The sequence below is a fragment of the Bos javanicus genome, chromosome 15, assembly GCF_032452875.1.
Source record: "Bos javanicus breed banteng chromosome 15, ARS-OSU_banteng_1.0, whole genome shotgun sequence".
NCBI classification, from domain to species: domain Eukaryota; kingdom Metazoa; phylum Chordata; class Mammalia; order Artiodactyla; family Bovidae; genus Bos; species Bos javanicus.
In genome coordinates, this window is record NC_083882.1 from 65753460 (window position 1) to 65771958 (window position 18499).

The window sequence follows — 18499 nt, forward strand, 5'->3', positions numbered from 1 at the left end:
AAGTGGGCAACAGAGGATAAGATGGTTGGATGGTATCATTGACTCAATGGACATGAGTTTGAGCAAACTCTGGGAGATAGTGAAGGACAGGGAAGCCTGGTGTGTTGCAGTCCATGGGGTCTCAAAGAATTAGACACGACTGAGTGACTAAACCACAGCAGAATTCTTCTCAGCAGCTTTCTATAGTGTTCTGTTTCTTCTGTTTAGACTACTAAAATGTAGTCTATTTTCATGACTTCATTTCCTTTCTGTTCTTTGTCAAGCATGTATTATTATCCTTGTCTTTCATTATGGATCATGTTTCTTCCTCCCATTTCTTAAAAGCCTTAATTTTTTGAAAATATTTATTTTATTGTCCCTTAGATTATTCTAGTAGGTCCAGCTGCTAGGGGGATAACGTTTTTGTTTATGGTGCCTTATGACTCCTGTAGTAGCTTATTTACTCACATAGTTCTTCAGTTTACTGCTTTTGATGTTGTGAGGTTGTCTTCAGCTGGAGGCCCATGTGCTCTGTATTTTGGGAGGGCTTTCAATAGTTCTGCACCAGTTTGATGATAATTCCTTGGACAGAAATTAAGGCCAGTAGTTGAAATCCAATCACCATAACCATGTTTTCTACAAGCTTGGAGTATTTATATCCCAAGTGCAAATTTATTCATCACCTATGACCTTGGTGAAGCATAAGCTTCCTTTCTTTTCTTTCTACTTTTATACAAATTATTGTACTGTCACACAGTGGATAAGTTCTTGAAATTTTTGTTGAATATCAAAATCATACTTTAAATGCAATGCTGCTGCTGCTGCTAAGTCGCTTCAGTCGTGTCCGACTCTGTGCGACCCCATAGACGGCAGTGCTAGATGTTTTCAAAAAGTAAGCAATCACCTTCTAACCTACCAAATATGGTGTACAAGGACCCAATGACTAGGATGTTGTTTTAAATTTAATTTGGTATTGCCCATTTAAAAAGTGATTAGGCCATCTTGATATAGTCCCCTGTACCCCTCACACCACCCACCTACAAAGCAGAAAATTCAGCAGAAATCTGAATGTTGTTCAGTGACTCTCAGCTGTAGTTGAATACTGTAATTAGAAATTCACACCCTCCACAAAAAAAATGAACTAAGGGTTTGTGTTTGCATATGAATTCAGAGGTAGCCTGGGAATTGGGGGTTTCCTAACTGTGGGTCCCCTGAGCCTTCTTTTTGGTGATAAGCCAGCTTCTTGTGAAAAGTCAAAATGCCTGTGTTTTGGGTGTGGCTCCCAAATTTGCTTCTGTAAGTAGTGTGACTCATTTGTTGGGCTCACTTAATATAACGTGGTGGGAAGTTGTGGGAAGTGAGCTACTTACCAGGAGAAAAATATAGTACTTTGGGGGTTTCTAATGGCTTTGCTGAGACGAGGTGTCTGATGAGCTGAAATGGCATTAACACTTTGAAGGATGTGTTCTGTGTCTGGAAGAAGACCTGAAGCTAGTGTCATCTGATGACTTCTACTGGGAAGGAAAGAAATTGACATAATAGATTGAACATCCATTGTATGTGGGATCCTGAGCCAGATGCTTTGCATTAGAAGATATTGTTTTTTAATCCTCATTAAAACTTCATTTGATAAATAAGGGGTCTCAGGTTTACAAAGTTGGAGTCTTGTTCATGGTCACTTAGGCAGCAAGTAGGTAAGGTAGCTGGGACTTTAAAGTTCATATTCTTTCTGAATCCACTTGGCCTGGAAGGATGCACAGGCATGTTTGATTTAGTTGACTAGTCAATTCACTGCTAGGAAAGTATGTAAAGGGCTTAAATCAGCAAACTTACCACCTTAAGAAAAATTAAAGAGAAACTGTGTGGTGAAGGGAATTTTTTTTTCCTAGTAACAGTTTTTATCACTTCCTTTGTACTTCCTGCACCTGATGCTCTGTCTTCACGATCAGGCTGGGCCCTGCATGAAGTCCTTGTGCTCCATATATATTATTTGTCCCTGATATATTCCCTCAGTCCTTGTATGAGGCTGAATTCTGATGCCTGGAATGAGTCTCAGCAGACGTCAAACTGGTGTGTCATTTTATGAGAGCTCCTGAGCTGACTCCCATGAGCTGTGACTCATTGGGCTTCTAATTATAACTTGTCATGGCTTCTCAGATAATGGGTTTGTCTCAATGATTTCCAAAGACAGATTAGATCAGCCCTATATTTTGTGGGTCTTGGGTGTTCAGCCAACTAGTGTTATTCTTTGTGGAAATAGAGAAGAGACTGACACTGTTCACAATTTGAGTGGTGCCTCTGAAGTTTTCACAGGAACTTGACGTTGCCTCTCACCAAGTGCTCCCAGGGTTCAGATGTCAGAGGTGGAGTTTGGCGGTCTTGCTTCAGGTCTCAACACAGGGGTGTACGAGTTTTGGCATCACAAGGACATTAATACACCATGGCTGTAATAGTGGTGATGGGTGGTGAATTTTACACCCCAAAGAACCAGCAACTCAGGGAATACCAGTAGACAGGGTGAATGGAAGGGAGGCCCAGAAAAGGAAAGAAAAGAGTGTCATCTGACCTGTGGAAGCTGACAGAACTTATACTTGTGGGGAACTTCCTCGTGACTTTTGAGAGTAACTGGGGAGACACTGCTTGCTGTCAGTGGCCCTGAAAAGCAGATGACAACAGCCTCTGAAACACAGGCTACAATGAGCCACGACACTGAGCCTGAAGGGAACCCAAGAGCTCCAGCATTTAACTGGCACACTTTACAGACCAACCACAGCACAGAAAGACTAAGTTATCCTCCAGCATTACACAGCTTCTTAGAACCCTTTTCAGTCCCCCAATTAGCGTTTTTGATGCACAACAAATATCTAAGTTTTTCCTCAAAAATTAAAAATTTTATGTTTATGATCCAGTTGACTAAAACTAGGATAGGGGTTGGTATCATTTGATAAAACATGGACAGTGTAATTCCATTGCACATTTTCAACTGTAGGATCTTCAGACTATGACGCGATGTGTCAAGCTCTATTATACAGTTCACTCAGAAACTGTTCTAGAAGGCTCAGAGCTCTGGATTTGGAGGTGAATCAACACTGAGAGTTTGCTGACACTGGTGTTGCCCCTGCTTTACTTCTGCACTTCAGATGCCTCCTCAACCCTGACCAGACTGCTGAGACAGCCCGCGATGGGGTGGGGATGAAGAGGGACCAGAAAAAGGGCACAGGGACCTGAGGGCAGGTCTCCGTCTGAGTCAGATTAAGAGACCAAGACCACATGCCAAGCTGAAAGGGCCAAGGTCAAAGCAGACCCAAACTGGGACTTCCTTGCGGTCCAGTGGTTAAAACTCTGCACTTCCACCGCAGGGGCACAGGTTTCCTCCCTGGTCAAGGAACTAAGATACCATATGCTGCGTGGTACAACCAAAATAAAAAAAATTTTAAATAGCACAGGCTTCTTATATTTAAAAAAAAAAAAAAAGTGGACCCAAACTTGGGAGCAGAATGGAGACAAAGTTCAAGGAAATAGGGGCTAGCAAAGGAGAAGGGTCAATGGAGGGAACAGCAGAGAGATTTCCTTTCACTTTCAGCAGAGAGAAATCTGTTTTGAACCATGAATGCTGGGGGGCTGAGGCTGCTGCCGCTGCTAAGTCGCTTCAGTCGTGTCCGACTCTGTGCGACCCTATAGACAGCAGCCCACCAGGCTCCTCCGTTCCTGGGATTCTCCAGGCAAGAATACTGGAGTGGGTTGCTGTTTCCTTCTCCAGGGGGCTGAGGGGATGCTCTCAAAGTAACGTGGATTTCATTAGCTTCCACCTAATCCACGTTGGCGCTAACTGGGGGCTTTTGTTTAGGACATTTAACTGTTTGCTCTCTCGTTGTTTTTAGTCTCCAAACTTTTGAACACCCTTCCTCTGCCCTGGAACTGGGAGATGGGGAGACAGGAGTGAAGAAGCTTTGACCATGCAGGGTTGAACCTCAGATAGTGTAACAGGCTTTAGTGCGTGCAGGTGGGGGTTGAGGGTGGCATGACCTCTTCTCTGAACACTTGTTATCCTACTGGGACTGGCAGCCTGTGAGTCCACAAAGAGCCTGGGAGTCCACCACTCGCTCCAAGTCTCTCAACCACAGCCTTTGTTCACTCATGTGCCCCATACTTTACATCAAAGAGGGGAGGAACTGTTCTTTTGTTCCCGTCTGTCCCTTTAAAATGTATGCTGTCTTGCTATTTTTTTCTCTTTCTCTTTCTTTGTCTATCTCTTTCTCTCTTTTCCTGTCTCTCAGTATTTCTGCCTTCAATGCTGATCATACCTTGTTTTCTGAGGATTTAAGCCTCTGTCTTCCTCTCTAAGTCAAATCCAATTATTAGTCTCAGCAACTCAACTCTCAGACGGCCAGCTGTCTGTTCCTAGTTCTAGATTCCTTGACTCCCTCATGACCAATGGCCACCCTCCCACCCCACCTCAGTCACCCACTTTTCTTTTCACTGTCATCACCAGAGGGAATACAACCTTTGGAATCTATCAACACCACTCTTTCTGATTATCACCTCTGACCTTCTATCTTACCTCTTCGACCAGAGATATCATACTTTATCTCAGAGATAAAACCTACTTATCCCCCATCATCTAGCCCTACTCAGCAGCATTTTCTGCAGTGCAATGACGTGAATCCACTATGCGTATTACATATACTCCCACCCTTCTGGATCTACCTCTCTCCCACTATCCCCCCGCCATCCCACCCAACTAGGTCACCACAGAGCACTGAGCTGAGCGCCTATACGGCAGGTTCCCACAAGCTATCTGTTTTACACATGGCAGTACACATACATCAATCCCAAACTCCCAGTTCATCCCACTCTCCTCCCTGGCTCTGTGTCCACCCATTGGTTCTCTACATCTGCGTCTCTATCCCTGCCTGCAAATAGATTCATCTGTACCATTTTTCTAGATTCCACATGTATGTGTTAATATATGATATTTGTTTTTCTCTTTCTGACTTACTTCACTCTCTATGACAGACTCTAGGTCCATCCACGTCTCTATACCTGACCCAATATCATTCCTTTTTATGGCTGAGCATGGAAATACAAAAAAGCCCGAATAGCCAAAGCAAACTTGAGAAAGAAAGATGGTGATAGGACTGGTCTCTGCTTTTGTGTCCCCTTCATGGAGAGACCTTCTCTACTTACTCCCTGCAAATACACTCCCATTGCCCCGCTCATGATTCTCCATCACTGCACTCTGCTGCTTTTGTTCCATCACTCATTGTAGTTATATGTTATTTGTATGCTTGCATCTCCCACATCAGACTGTGAGTCCCATGCAGGCACAGGGCATGTCCGTCCGGTTTACTGTGGTGTTCCTGAGGCCTGGCACAGGGCCTGTCATGCACAGGCAGTGGTCACTTGATGGAGAGGCGGATAAATGCATAGCACTGAGGATGATTGAATAATTTCAAAGACTTCCCCAAGTCCCTCAATTTGGGAATAATGATACGAGTAAAGGAGGGGAATTTAGCCACAACTAGTTTCATCAGAGCCAACTTGGTTTGTGTTGGAAAAAAGGAAATCCTAGCTGGGCCACCACTGCGTATTCCCTCGCGGTGAACTGGCCTGTCCCAGGTCAGGCTTGCTTTCCTGGCCCCAGTTATCCACTACTGGCTAAGTCCTTGGGTAGCGTGGTTTTTTCCCTTTCAGTTTGTGGTTTGTAACTCAGGGGAGGTGCCCCGTTATCAGTTCTCTTGGGCCTCACATTCAGGATGTTAGGAAACAGGAATCAAGTATAACTCCTTTGGAGCCATGTTAACAGCTGTGGTTTTTGAGGAAGTTTGCTCCTCCCAGAGCCAGACTCAGGAGAGAGGAGACCCACAGCAAGGACAGTATTCGGACCTTCTTGGAGAATCGCATCACCCCACCATCACATGTGTGTGTGCGCCTGTACACACGTGCATACATATATACTAGAAGGGCCTCGTCATTTCTAAACCTGGGAGAATCTTTAGGCAGTGTTCAGTATAACCTTCTCATTTGATGGAGAGAAATTGAGGCCACAAGAATCCACCTGCGATGCAGGAGACCTAGGTTTGATCCCTGGGTTGGGAAGATCCCCTGGAGACGAAAAAAGCTACCCACTCCATTATTCTGGCCTGAAGAATTCCATGGACTGTATAGTCCATGGGGTCGCAGAGTCGGACATGACTGAGCAACTTTCACTCCACACTCAAATAAAATAAAAAAATTGAGACCTCAGGAAATTTGACATGTCTAACCGTCTATACCTAGTTAATAAAAAAACTAGAGTCAAACAAAAGTCAGGCCTTCTTCCCCCGTATCTCACTGTCTGAAAGGTTCACTTCAGAACATAATGTTTGATTTTTTTTCCTGATTGATTATGAAGTAACACAAAGAGGAAGATGCCAAGTGCTCTGGATTCAGCTGACCCTTAGTAGGATCATCTCCAGCTTCCCTTCGAAGCGGTGGCACTCGGGGAAGGCCATTGTCAGCAGGAGCCTGTCTCTAGGTGAAGTCCCAGCCTTGCCCTCTGACCTCAGCCCAACCCTTGAACTCCTACTTTGTTAGTTTCTTTGGTTTCAGTTGCGACTTATCAACCACCAGCCAGCCTGTGGGGATTCTTCCTCCAGCCTGTTGCCTGTGGTCCTGCCTTCACCACCTGGCCCAGCCCTGCCATCACTCCAGCCCCCTCATCTGGCTTAGTTCTTGCCTATCCTGAGCATATATTTGTTGTTGTTGTTGTTATTTAGTTGTTCAGTCATCTAACTTTTTGTGATCCCATGGACTACATCACACCAGGCTTCGCTGTCCTTCACTATCTCCCGGAGTTTGCTCAAATTCATGTCCATTGAATAATGCCATCCAATAATGCCATCCAATCATCTCATCCTCTGTTGCCCCCTTCTCTGCCTGCCCTCAATCTTTCCCAGCATCAGGGTCTTTTCCAATGAGTCGGCTCTTCACATCAGGTGGCCAAAGTATTGGAGCTTCAACTTTAGCATCAGTCATTTCAATGAATATTCAGGGTTGATTTCCTTTATCACTGACTGGTTTGATCTCCTTGCTGTACAAGGGACTTTCTAGAGTCTTCTCCAGCACCACAATTTGAAAGCATCCACTCTTTGTTGCTCAGCTTTCTTTGTGGTCCAACTCTCACATCTGTACCTGGCTTTGACTATATGGACCTTTGTTGGCAAAATGATATCTCTGCTTTTTAATACCCTGTCTAGGTTTTTCATAGCTTAGAGACTTATTTAACAGCAAAAAATACTCTTTATCTGACAAATGTCTTGAGATGCAGAGGGCAACTGGATCCCAGAAGTCTTGATTCCTTAAACTCTGCTTCCTTCATATGTTCTGGAAGGAAGCCATCAGAAGAGGGACTGAGCTGCCTATGGTTATTTGAATCATTTAATTCAAATAGTTAATTGATTATCTAACAATGGGCTTATGACATATTCATAGATCAGCCCTAAAACAAGCTTCTGCAATCCTGGGAGACTCTCCCAAGTTGGAAGCTAATTCCTAAATATGATTGAACATGTTTCACAAAGGACATTAGATGACGTGCAGTGCACCATGTGGAAGCCACACGGAATGCGACCTTTGAGACCTAGTAACTTGGCAAGCAGGCCACCGCTAGGGGCTATACCCCAACGATAGTCCCACCAGCATCATTTCTGGTGAAACATCTCATTTCATTTATAGGGGACAGTTTCGCACACACTCCTTTTTTTGTTTGGTTTGTCTTATTTCAGTGGTCTCATCATGGACAGGCAGAGGAATCCCTTACTAAAGGCGATAGGTGGCATTTTCTCTAAAATCTAAGCCAAGAGCTGAAGAAATTCCAGAATCTAAGAAAGCAGTTCCTTTTCTGGAATATGAAGGTGTGGTAGACTGAATAGTTTCTCAAAGGATTCCTCCACGAAGGCTGCCGCACAGCTACTCCATCGGTTCTGGGGAGTTGTAAGCCTCCCGCCACTTCCCAAATCAAAGAGCCAGGCACAGCCTGGGAGAGTTGAAACCCGAGGGCATGCTGGGGTCAGTGTTAGAATCAGTAGGGAACAGGCTTGGTCTTGATCAGAGAGGTAGGGGTGTGAGGGAATATTCTGAACTAATTCTGAGTCACCAGCAGCCTGATTTGTCAGCTGGGGAAGGATCTAAAGAATAGAAACAGAGGAAAGGGAGTGTCAGGAGGTAGGGACACTCAAGTTGGTTTACTAAGAACATGGGAATAGTGAAGAGGACAATCTGATTGATTTTGCTGAAGAGTATCTTTCTCATCTATCACATGTCACCCTCAAATCCATGTCTTAAAAGTGCTGCCTTGTATGGATCTGATAAAGGGACACTTACAGTTAACAGAAAAATGTGAAAACTTTCATCTTCAGCTAGCCACATGGAAATCTCTGCTGCTTTGTTGCTTCTCACTGGGGCTGGGAGAATAGAGTCAAAGGCACTTGGCTACCCAATTCACAGAAAATCTTGGCTTGTCTTTAGGGTCTATTGTTCCTGCCCAGGTGGTGAAGCTAAAATGGAATTGACTGTGGTCTCTCCTATTTTTACTGTGCCATTTCTCTAAGGATCTCTGAGTCTTATTTTAACAACAGAAAAGTATTTTCCTTTGTTGACCAAGAGTAAAAATAGTCTGAGACGCAGCAAACAATGGAGCCTGAAGGGTTCTAGTTCAGGCTAGAACTGAACTAGAGCAGAAGGACTCTGCTTTCTTCAGAAATTTTGGGGGATAAGCATCAGAAAATGGATAGAGAGTGAGAGGGGGTAGGGAAGATGACAAGGGAACCCCACTATTAAGAGTCTGTTTACGCACATGGTGGCCCAGACCTACGGAGATCTGGGTAGAGACAAGGGTGAAGTAAGACTGTGTTTTGGAAACTGTGGTAAGAAGGAGTCGATGAGTCAGTGCTTACTATCCCCAGAAAAAGATATTGCTCACTGGGGAGGCTTTGGGGCAAAGCCTGTACATGCGTCTGAGGGTGGGGTAGGAGAGGCAGATTGGCAGGTGGAAATTTGGAGGGAAAGGAGTGGAGGGGAGACAGACTGTGAATGAACAACAGGTGGGAAAGCACATTGGGGAAATAGTACCGAAAGTGGGACTCCAAGCGGAAAGAGCTGTCAAAACAGAAGCAGAACTCTGGTGCCGTGCTGACAGTGAAGGGAGATTTGCAGGTTGTATGGGAAACCCACAGGCTTAATTTCATTTTTTTAATGCTTCTAATTTTAATTTCTTTTCAATCCAACGTGTGAAATAGTTGTGGCGTAGAGCATTGTTGCCTTGGCCACCTTAGGGCTATACTTAACGTCCAACTTTAGATTTTAACCAAATATAGCATACCTGGAAACAGTCCTTTATTTACCGGTGGCTGAAATAGAAGCTGAGTCACAGAAGTGACACAAACACATCTGGTACCTGTCTCAGAGCTTCCTGAATCCCCGGGCTGCTGATGAGCTTGGCCTTCGCTTGCAAGGGTCTTCAAATCGCCTCTCTGTTAATATCCACCCATCTGGTTCAGGAATGATCTCCCTCACACTGGTTCTTCTTGAGTTATTCTCCCAGACATCAGTGACTATATATTTATGGTTGACTTTCAGAGTTGAGCTATAGGACCTTTAATCAACACAAGTGTCACCAATTCCACTCGCTGTTCTACACGTGGGTGATAGAATAGAACTGTTCTGAAATCTCAACTTTGCTTAAGTTGGATTTCATCTGTGCTTGAAGGGAAGGGGGAGGAAGAATCCATCTGGTTTGGAAAAAGACGTGTGCCCTTTCCCTACTTCATTGTAATCACCTACAACCATTGTCCACTTCCCTGAGTCCCTAGCGCTGATACAGAAGAAGGAATAGACTGGGATGGAGGGTGCCACTATCTCAGTGGCGCAGACTCCATTAAAAAAATTGGGGTGGATTTATATCTGTAAGTCGTGGTAGGTTATCTGATTATTTTCCAAACATTTCTATCACAGGTAAGACTGTAAGAATGCTCCCATGTAAGATTTGCCTACATCAGGGGAAATCAAGACAATCCCCTGGGTGCAAGAAGATACTAGAGCCTCTATTATCTTTAGTTTTATCTTACCCCTTATATTTTTTATTTTTGTGTATATGTTATAATATGCATTGCATATTAGTATATTGATAAATGTATATTATCTATCAGGCCTTTATCTATCATCTATTAATAATATCTATATCTCATTAGTCATCTGTCTCCCCATTTTTTATCATAAAGTTCATTGAGCAGCATTTTTGGAAAGGCAAATTCATGTGAGAGTCTATTTCAGTAGGCTTCATGTGAGACCTAGGAAACTGTGATTATCTGATTCATTTATTTTCATTAAGGAACTTTGTCTTAAAGGTAACCTTACACAAAACCCTAACATGTCAGGAATACAGATGGGACCCCTCTTTTGAGGTAGGACTGGAGGCAAGGGTAGGAGAGGGTCCCAGCCTCCAAAGTTTCCCTTTCATTTGTTCTCCCCTCTGCTCTCCTTGGTCTGTGTAAACTCCCACTTGGAAACCACCTTAACAGCTTCTGCAAGATGCGTCTTTGGAGATTGACTGGCTCCCTGTTTCAAACCTGATTAACAGGACATGGTTCCTGTATTCAGGTTTGATCTTGTAAATATTTCCTACTAGCTGGATCCATCCCAGTCTGTTTTTCAGGGCACATGGTAATCACTCCCTCACAGCCCAGGCTAAGTGAAGGGACTGACATTGTAACAGACTTCTTCCTCCTAAGAGAAGGCGCCTTCCCTGGTAATTTCCTGCCTTGCAATTACTGCTTCATTTTTCCCAACACAGTCTCTTCCCCACAGTAAACAGCCAATGTATTCATGAAGAGTCATGTTCAATGCAGAGTATGATCAGACTCTTGCAGCAAAGACTTCTCTAATCTTATTTCAGACTTGCAATTAACTTCCTCGGCAAAAGGAGATTCTGCTTAAACTAAATGAAACCCCCAATCCTGGGAACACCTCACCCTTTAGCTAATGCAGTTATAATTTTCCTTCTGAATTTGTTTAGAGATGGCTCATGTCCCGAGGGTAATTCACATTGTCACTTATAAAGTTATATTTTCTTCACATTTAACCTTGAGGGACAAAATTGCCTATAAAAATGGGGGAAATTTAGGGTGTGGCAAATGGAGATAAACTACTCAGATCCCCCTTCCCAGAAAGGACTCGCTGCCCAGTTGCCAGGAGGATAACTAGTTAACAACCTCACCTCTTAGCAACTTTTAAACTCAAGTCACACTCTAGTCAAAGTGGCTCCAGCTCATAACTGAGCAAGGTCAAGGGATAAAGTTATGGCCATTTCCATCTGATAGGGATAAGCTCCAACAGGCAATCTTGCTTTGGATCAACGTTTGGGGCTAACAGAGCTTGGACCACAGTCAAGCAGCTTCCTCATGACCATCCTGCTATCTCACCTTCCCTTTGACAGATGTCACAAAACCTCATACCCCCTGATTCTGTGTTAGCATCTGCTTCCCAGAGACTTAGAGTTTGAGGGGGAAAGGGAGGAAGCAAAAACTAAATATCGGTTGCAATATTCTCCTAGATTCCTTGAATTTATTATTCCCAGCCTGTGGGTATGAATAGCCCCTAGGGAACCTCAGAGTTACTGCAAGGAGCCTGCAAACATACCCATGTGCCCAACATCACCTATAGGCTGAATGTATAATATGTCCAAATATTTTAAATAATATATGTGCTATTTTCAAAATATATGAACAACAATAGACTAAAACAGTTTTAAAATAGTGCATTTTTAGTTCAACAGGCTCTAATAGTTATACATATATGCACATCCAGGGAAATTTTTTGCATTGAAGAGGTGTTGTTGTGTTAAAAGGACAGAACCACTGTGTTCGATGATGTGGCCTCTGGTCTTCAGACATGAACTGGGAATTTCCAATTTAATTTCCAGATAAACTTTGGGGAATGTTATATAATTCTCAGATGTAACCAGCTCTAATCTGACAAATGTTGATAGCTGAGGGGTATTAAAATGGCCAATATCAAAGAGTAATGAGACATTCATTGTATGGCTTCTTGCTACACTCTCAAACCTCCTAAAATGTGCTTGTGCGTGCTAAGTCGCTTCAGTTGTGTCTGACTCTGTGTGATCTATGGACTGTAGCCCACCAGCCTCTTCCGTCCATGAGATTCTCCAGGCAAGAATGCTGGAGTGAGTTGCCATTTCCTACTCCAGGGGATCTTTCCAACCCAGGGATCAAACCCGAGTCTTAAATCTACCTGCATTGCAGGCAGGTTCTTTCCCACTAGTGCCACCTAGGAAGCCCTAAACATGCTTATGTACTGGCAACCTGGAGTCTTGACCTTCCTGTTCAGAGATATAACTAGGAAAGTGTTTGACAGGTTTAGTACCTCTATTTTTTGGGGGATAAATTGCCTCTTCTTAGCATAAATATAGGGAGCAGGTACCATATAATTTGGATTACCATTTAGGTAGACTCATATCTGAAAGAGACCAGCCATCCTGTCCTGCAGAGGAGAATACTGAGACTTCTTCTGGGGAAGTGTAATAGCTTGTCCAAAGCTATAGCTAATAAGTGGCACATATCTCTCTTAACAGTAGAGAGGAACCAGATTATAGGTTATGATTTCAGGTGTAAAAGTCACTAGCTATAGTAGTCAGGATGTGCTGAACTATGCTGCTATAACAAATAACACCAAAAGGTTAGTAGAATAATATAAAGGAAGGCACCCAAAGTTTCATCCAAAGTCCCAAAGTCCATTGTAGGTCTGGATGATTCTCTAGAACACCTGTGCCCCAGGGATCCAGGATGCTTTGAATTTAGGACACTTCCATTTCAACAAATGACTTCACAGTTGCCACCACAGAGAAAGAGTCTGCTGTAAGATCATTCATTGTCAGTTAAACACCTTGGTCCATCATCAAACACAGGTGATAGGTCCTATTTAAAAGGAGAGGAGAGCTGAATAAAAATAAGCACTCAACATCCCTACCACGGGCCTCCCAGATGGCGCTAATGGTAAAGAACCCACTTGCCAATGCAGGAGATGTAAGAGTTGTGGGTTTGATCCCTGGGTCAGGAAGATGCACTAGAGTAGGAAATGGTTACCCACTCCAGTATTCTTGCCTGGAAAATTCCATGGACAGAGGAGCCTAGTGGGCTACAGTCCATGGGGTCACAAAGAGTTGGACACAACTGAGCAGTCAAATCTGATCCTAGCTTACCACACCAGCCTCCCAGAATGCCAGCAAAATTTCATTAGTTATTGTTAGGGTAAATTTCACAAGTTCTCTAAGCATACTAACTTATTAAGTCATTATCACTCAGCATAAATCATGAATTAGTTTATCATTTTGGTTTAGTCAGTAATACTTTGAAAAACTGAACAGCTATAGTGGGAATATACTTTAAGATCCCCTCTTAATAAAAGACAGGGTTTGCCTGGAAGGACAGAGTCGTGCAGGAGACAACTGGGAGGCCCCAGGTCTGGTGACGGATAGTGGCTGAGGACAGTGAGTATATGAAGGAGAAGACATTCTAAGGGCAGAAAGAGCACTGAAAGATGGCAGAGGCTGGCTGTGACCAACTTCCTGGAGTTCATCACTTTGCCCCAAGCTGCCCTAGTGAGCAAAACAACTTTCAAATGTCCGTGGGTGTATTTGAATGATACCAAGTCTTACCAGACTTTTGGTGTTGTGTTTGTCTCCAGTCTGCCTTCCCTCCCCAACTGCCAGATACTGCTTTGAAATAGCATTTTGCTAGCCTAGACTCCTGGGTTTCCTGCCACGTTTTGGTGTCTGCAGTGCTATGGAGACCAAAATGGCAGAGAGACACACTGCAGAAGGAAGCCCAGCTTGATTTCAGTGGGCATGGATCCTTCCCATTTTCCAGGCTACTCCTTCTGTTGGAGGTCACCCATCACTGCTGGGAGCTTTGTCAGGTTTTGAGCTGAGTGTTCACCCACGTTCTTTAAGCCATCTTGGCCTATGAAATGGACTTGGATACCATCTCTTTTGAGCTCTTCAACATTTTCACTCTGAGCTGAAAATATTAGTTAAGAGCCACTTGGGCCCCAGTGGATATGAGATGTTTACTTTCAGACTAAGACGCATTCCAAATGGGGGTCAGATTAGAACAGAACGAAGTAGAAGGGTTTGGCCAATTTAGTCTAATGGAAATTTTCTTCAAAGATGGAATAGTAGACATGTGACTTTCTAGTACAGTTTGTGATCTTGGAGTCAGACTGCTTGAGTTCACAGGCTGACTCAACCATTTACTAATTATGTGTTTATAGACAGATTACTTAATCTTTCTGGGCCCCAGGTTTTCTTTAACTTTAAAATAAGAACAACTGCATCTACTTCAATAAATTTGAAGCCATTAGGGGCACTCAATAAAGTGAAAGTGTTAGTTGCTCAGTCATATCTGACTCTTTGAGACCCCATGGACTGTCGCCCGCCAGGCTCCTCTGATCATGGAATTCTCCAGGGAAGAATACTGGAGTGGGTAGCCAATCCCTTTTCCAGGGGATCTTCCCAACTCAGGGATCAAACCTGGATCTCCTGTATTTCAGGCTGATTCTTTACATCTGAGCCACCAGGGAAGTCCAGGGGCACAAGATAAGTATGAACTATTATGGTTTTTGTTGTGCTCTAAAGAGATTTGGGGACAGAGGTCTGATAATTTGACATCTAAGACCACTATTGTTGTTATCAGTAATAATACTATAAGATCTAACAGGACATACTGGCAGGTACTTCAGTTTCCTCATCCATAAAATGGACCAATGTTAATGGCCTTCCTACCTTACTAGATTATGTGGTGCATCGAATGAGGTAAGAGATACCTTGAAAAATAAACACATACTATGGAGATGGGAGATCTTATTCGTACTGGGCAAAGTAATAGCAGCGATAGCAGTGGTAGTTGTAGAGTGTCTATCCTGTGGCCACTGAGGTTGATACAATCTCTGCATGTGACTCTGATGAGCCAGATTTCATTGGGGTGGGTGGGGCTCCTGCACTGCTTAGACAGAGCCTCGTGCTAATGAGGGCATTGCTTTCCTTTTTTTCCAAGTTATATTTATGGATTTTTTTTCTAATTTGAAAGTAACACATAATCATTATTGAAAAATTTTTAAATGTGAAGAGGCTTTAAGAAGGGAATTAAAATCACCTGTAATCCTATTACTAAGAGACCAGATGACTTTGTGCTGTCTTTCTCACTCTACCCTCCCCTCCTGTCTCTGGTTCTCTATGCATATACACATATGCATGTGTGCACACCTACACACACACACACACACACACACACACACACACAGGCATTGTGTATTAAAGTGGTAATACAGTTTTATAGGATTTTGTCAATGAATGGCATGTCAGGAGCATTTTTTTACCTCACTAAATGTTTATCACAACTTTCCTTCTCCTCGTCTACTTTCTGAGTATATGGAGCCCTACCTCCTAAGGAAGGTCCCCCCACCATACCTCATCCCACCCCTCTGGCTTTGCATGAGTCTCAGGGCATTATTTTCTGATGCCCTCAATATTTCTATCCATGGAGTCAGAGGTGCTTCTGCCAGGAGTATTTAGTCTCTGAGAGGTCAATGCCAGAGCCTGGTTTCCAGTTCAGAAAACCACAGGATGAGCAAAACCAGGTTCTGAACCAGCAACACACCAGACTCTGATGGTGGGCAGGCCCTTGCTCCCTTTCTTGCCTAAAGAGTCTTTTTGAGACTGCATTTGCTTGGCTGCCCCTGGTTAGGAAATAGTAAGAAGCTTGCATTCGTGGAAAAGGGAAGGAAAAAATAGTCACCAATGCTTTCATAAAACCCAGCCTGCCACAGTTCCTGTTTAAGGAGGAGGACTCATTTTTACCTAAATTGAAAATACTTGAGCCAAGATGGGGAGGGGAGTAAGAGATAGGGGGAGGAATTGCCCTTCTGTCCAGAGCCAGCTAGGGATTTGCATATACAGTGAAATATGTCAGGGCTCTCATTTGGGGGCAGGGGGACAGTTCTTTGGTTCCAAGCAAAAGAAACCAACTTTTGCTCCTTTAAGAAAAAAAAAAGAAAATACACACATATATACATCACGTCTCACCCTCATACATATTAGAAGGCCACAGAGTAGCTCACAGAATGAAACAAAAATCCAAAGAATCTGGCTTTGTACAGGACAGGAAACTAAGTGATTTAGGTGGGAGAGACTAAAAAACTCTCCATCGGTTTTAGGTCCCTGTGTCCCTTCACTAGGATTGATTTTTGCTCCCTGGAGAGTAAACTGGCCTTGCTCAGTGACATGGCAATTGCTCCACCCGCTGAAGGTGAGGCACTTGCTTCAGGCTCTGTTAGAAGGGAGGACAGGATGCTAAGCAGGCCATAGAGCAGATGTCTACCTTGCTTTTCATCCTCAGCCTCGCTGCTATAATTAGTTCCCAGGGCTGCCTGGATTTACATTCATCTAAATGGAGTCAATGTGTTTCTGTTTTATAGCAACCTTGATAAAATTAAACCATCTAAACATCACCAAGACAAGATCTCTGGTGTGTCTCTGTGGCCCACTTGGAGAACAGGTGCTTAGGCCTTCCTGAAACTGTCTTTTACTTCACCTGGCTTCTCTTTAAAAGCCCCATGCTCTGGATTCTGGGAGTTTGCACCCCCAAGGGCCCTGGTTACCCAGCCTAGTTCTTGCTTAGGCAGCAAACTAAAAATAAGTGTCCCCAGGACCGTTCACATTGGCAATAACGGTTGGGCTGCCACCTCACCACAAAGACACTTTTCATTTGGGGGTTTGGAAAAGGGAAACACTTAAGTGCTAGTTTATCAGCCAAAAGAAGCTACGACCGAAAAAACACAGCACCCATCCCACCCACAGACTTCTGGTCAAAGTATCAGTTTACAGGGGAAAGTTTAGCCTGTTATAAATTAAAGACACAGAGGTGGTTCTTTATTTGCACATTTGTGGGGTTAAGGGGGAGATAATGTGAGCCCACAGCAGCTGCCCTTTGGAAGTTTCCAGGGAAACTTTAAAAGAGAACAGAATGTGTTTTAGAAAGTGTTAGAAAGAGTTCCCTTATGATCTTATGTACAAAGGAGAAATAGAGTCACAAATGTAGAGAACAAATGTATGGTTACCAAGGAGGAACTGGGATTGACTCATATACACTATTGATACTATGCGTGAAATAGATAAAGAACGAGAACCTATTGCATAGCACAGGGAACTCTACTCAGTGCTCTGCAGTGACCTGAATGGGAAGGAAATCCAAAAGGGAGGGGATATACATATGGCCGATTCATTTTGCTGTACAGTAGAAACTAACACAACATTATAAAGCAACTATACTCCAATAAAGAATAACCTAAAAAGAAAGAAAATAAATAAAAAGTGTTAGAACATTTGCCAAGTACAGAGGAACAAAGAAAAGCCTGCAACGACAATTCTGGGTTTTAGATCGGGTTGAGTTTAGGCATCAACTTGCTTCCATTCCTGTCCTATTTGCTCTCACTTGGGAATGAAGCCTGGAGTAAAGTAAATGTTTAGTCAGTGTAGCTAGGACACTGGTGGGGGGCTTCCTTTAACCACTTAATATAACAGGTTTTCCCCATGTTTGAAAATTTACTCCCCAGTGTTAGTTGAATAGCTTTATAATATTCTGTCAAATGGCTGGTCCATTACTGAAGCAGGCCTTTGGCACTGCACATAAAATATTACATGTAACGGGAATTTTCGTGCCTAAACTGGAGGCACCATTTGTCCAAGGAAGGTCCAGCCTCACCGCTTCTTGCGTGTGAGTTCTTCATACTGTTGCTTTTTCTTTCTTCAAAAGCAGCTCTACATTGGACGGAGTCTAATCATCCAGTTCATAGGTGATTCGACCCTAATTATTCCCACTCTTCTCTTTCCTTTTATGTTTCTGAAAGTCATTTCCAAGATTGTTAGCAAGGGTATGGGAAAACTAAAAAGAGGAAAATTTTATTGTAAGTACTTACTGCTAAGTTTGTAGAAAAAGAACATGCTGGGGGACTGTAAGAGCCAGAGTGAAACTTACTTAGGAAAATTCATCAGACAAATCTAGACACTGCTTTAAAAAAATATCAGAAGTGTTCTTCTATTTTTTCAAAATATGTTTTACATCGCTGTTGTAAAACATGCTATCATTAGGCACTCGTTTATGACAAGAATAGTTAATGATATTTTTTAAGGCAGAGAAGAGGATTTACAAGCCCATATATATATTTTTTTCCTCTAGAAGTATACAATCTTCCTCTCTTAGCAGCTCTGAGGGCGTCAGATATTAATGGTGTTCATCTTTCCTACTCTGGTGATCTAGTCACCTAGGCATGCATCTTTAGAGTATCTACTAGAACAACAATGATCAAAACAGAAACAAGACCTATCACTAACTGAGTGCTTGCTGTATGCCAGATACCAGTCTAAGACTTTGAGAGGGAGATTTAACAGAGGGAAGATGTGTACTGCAGA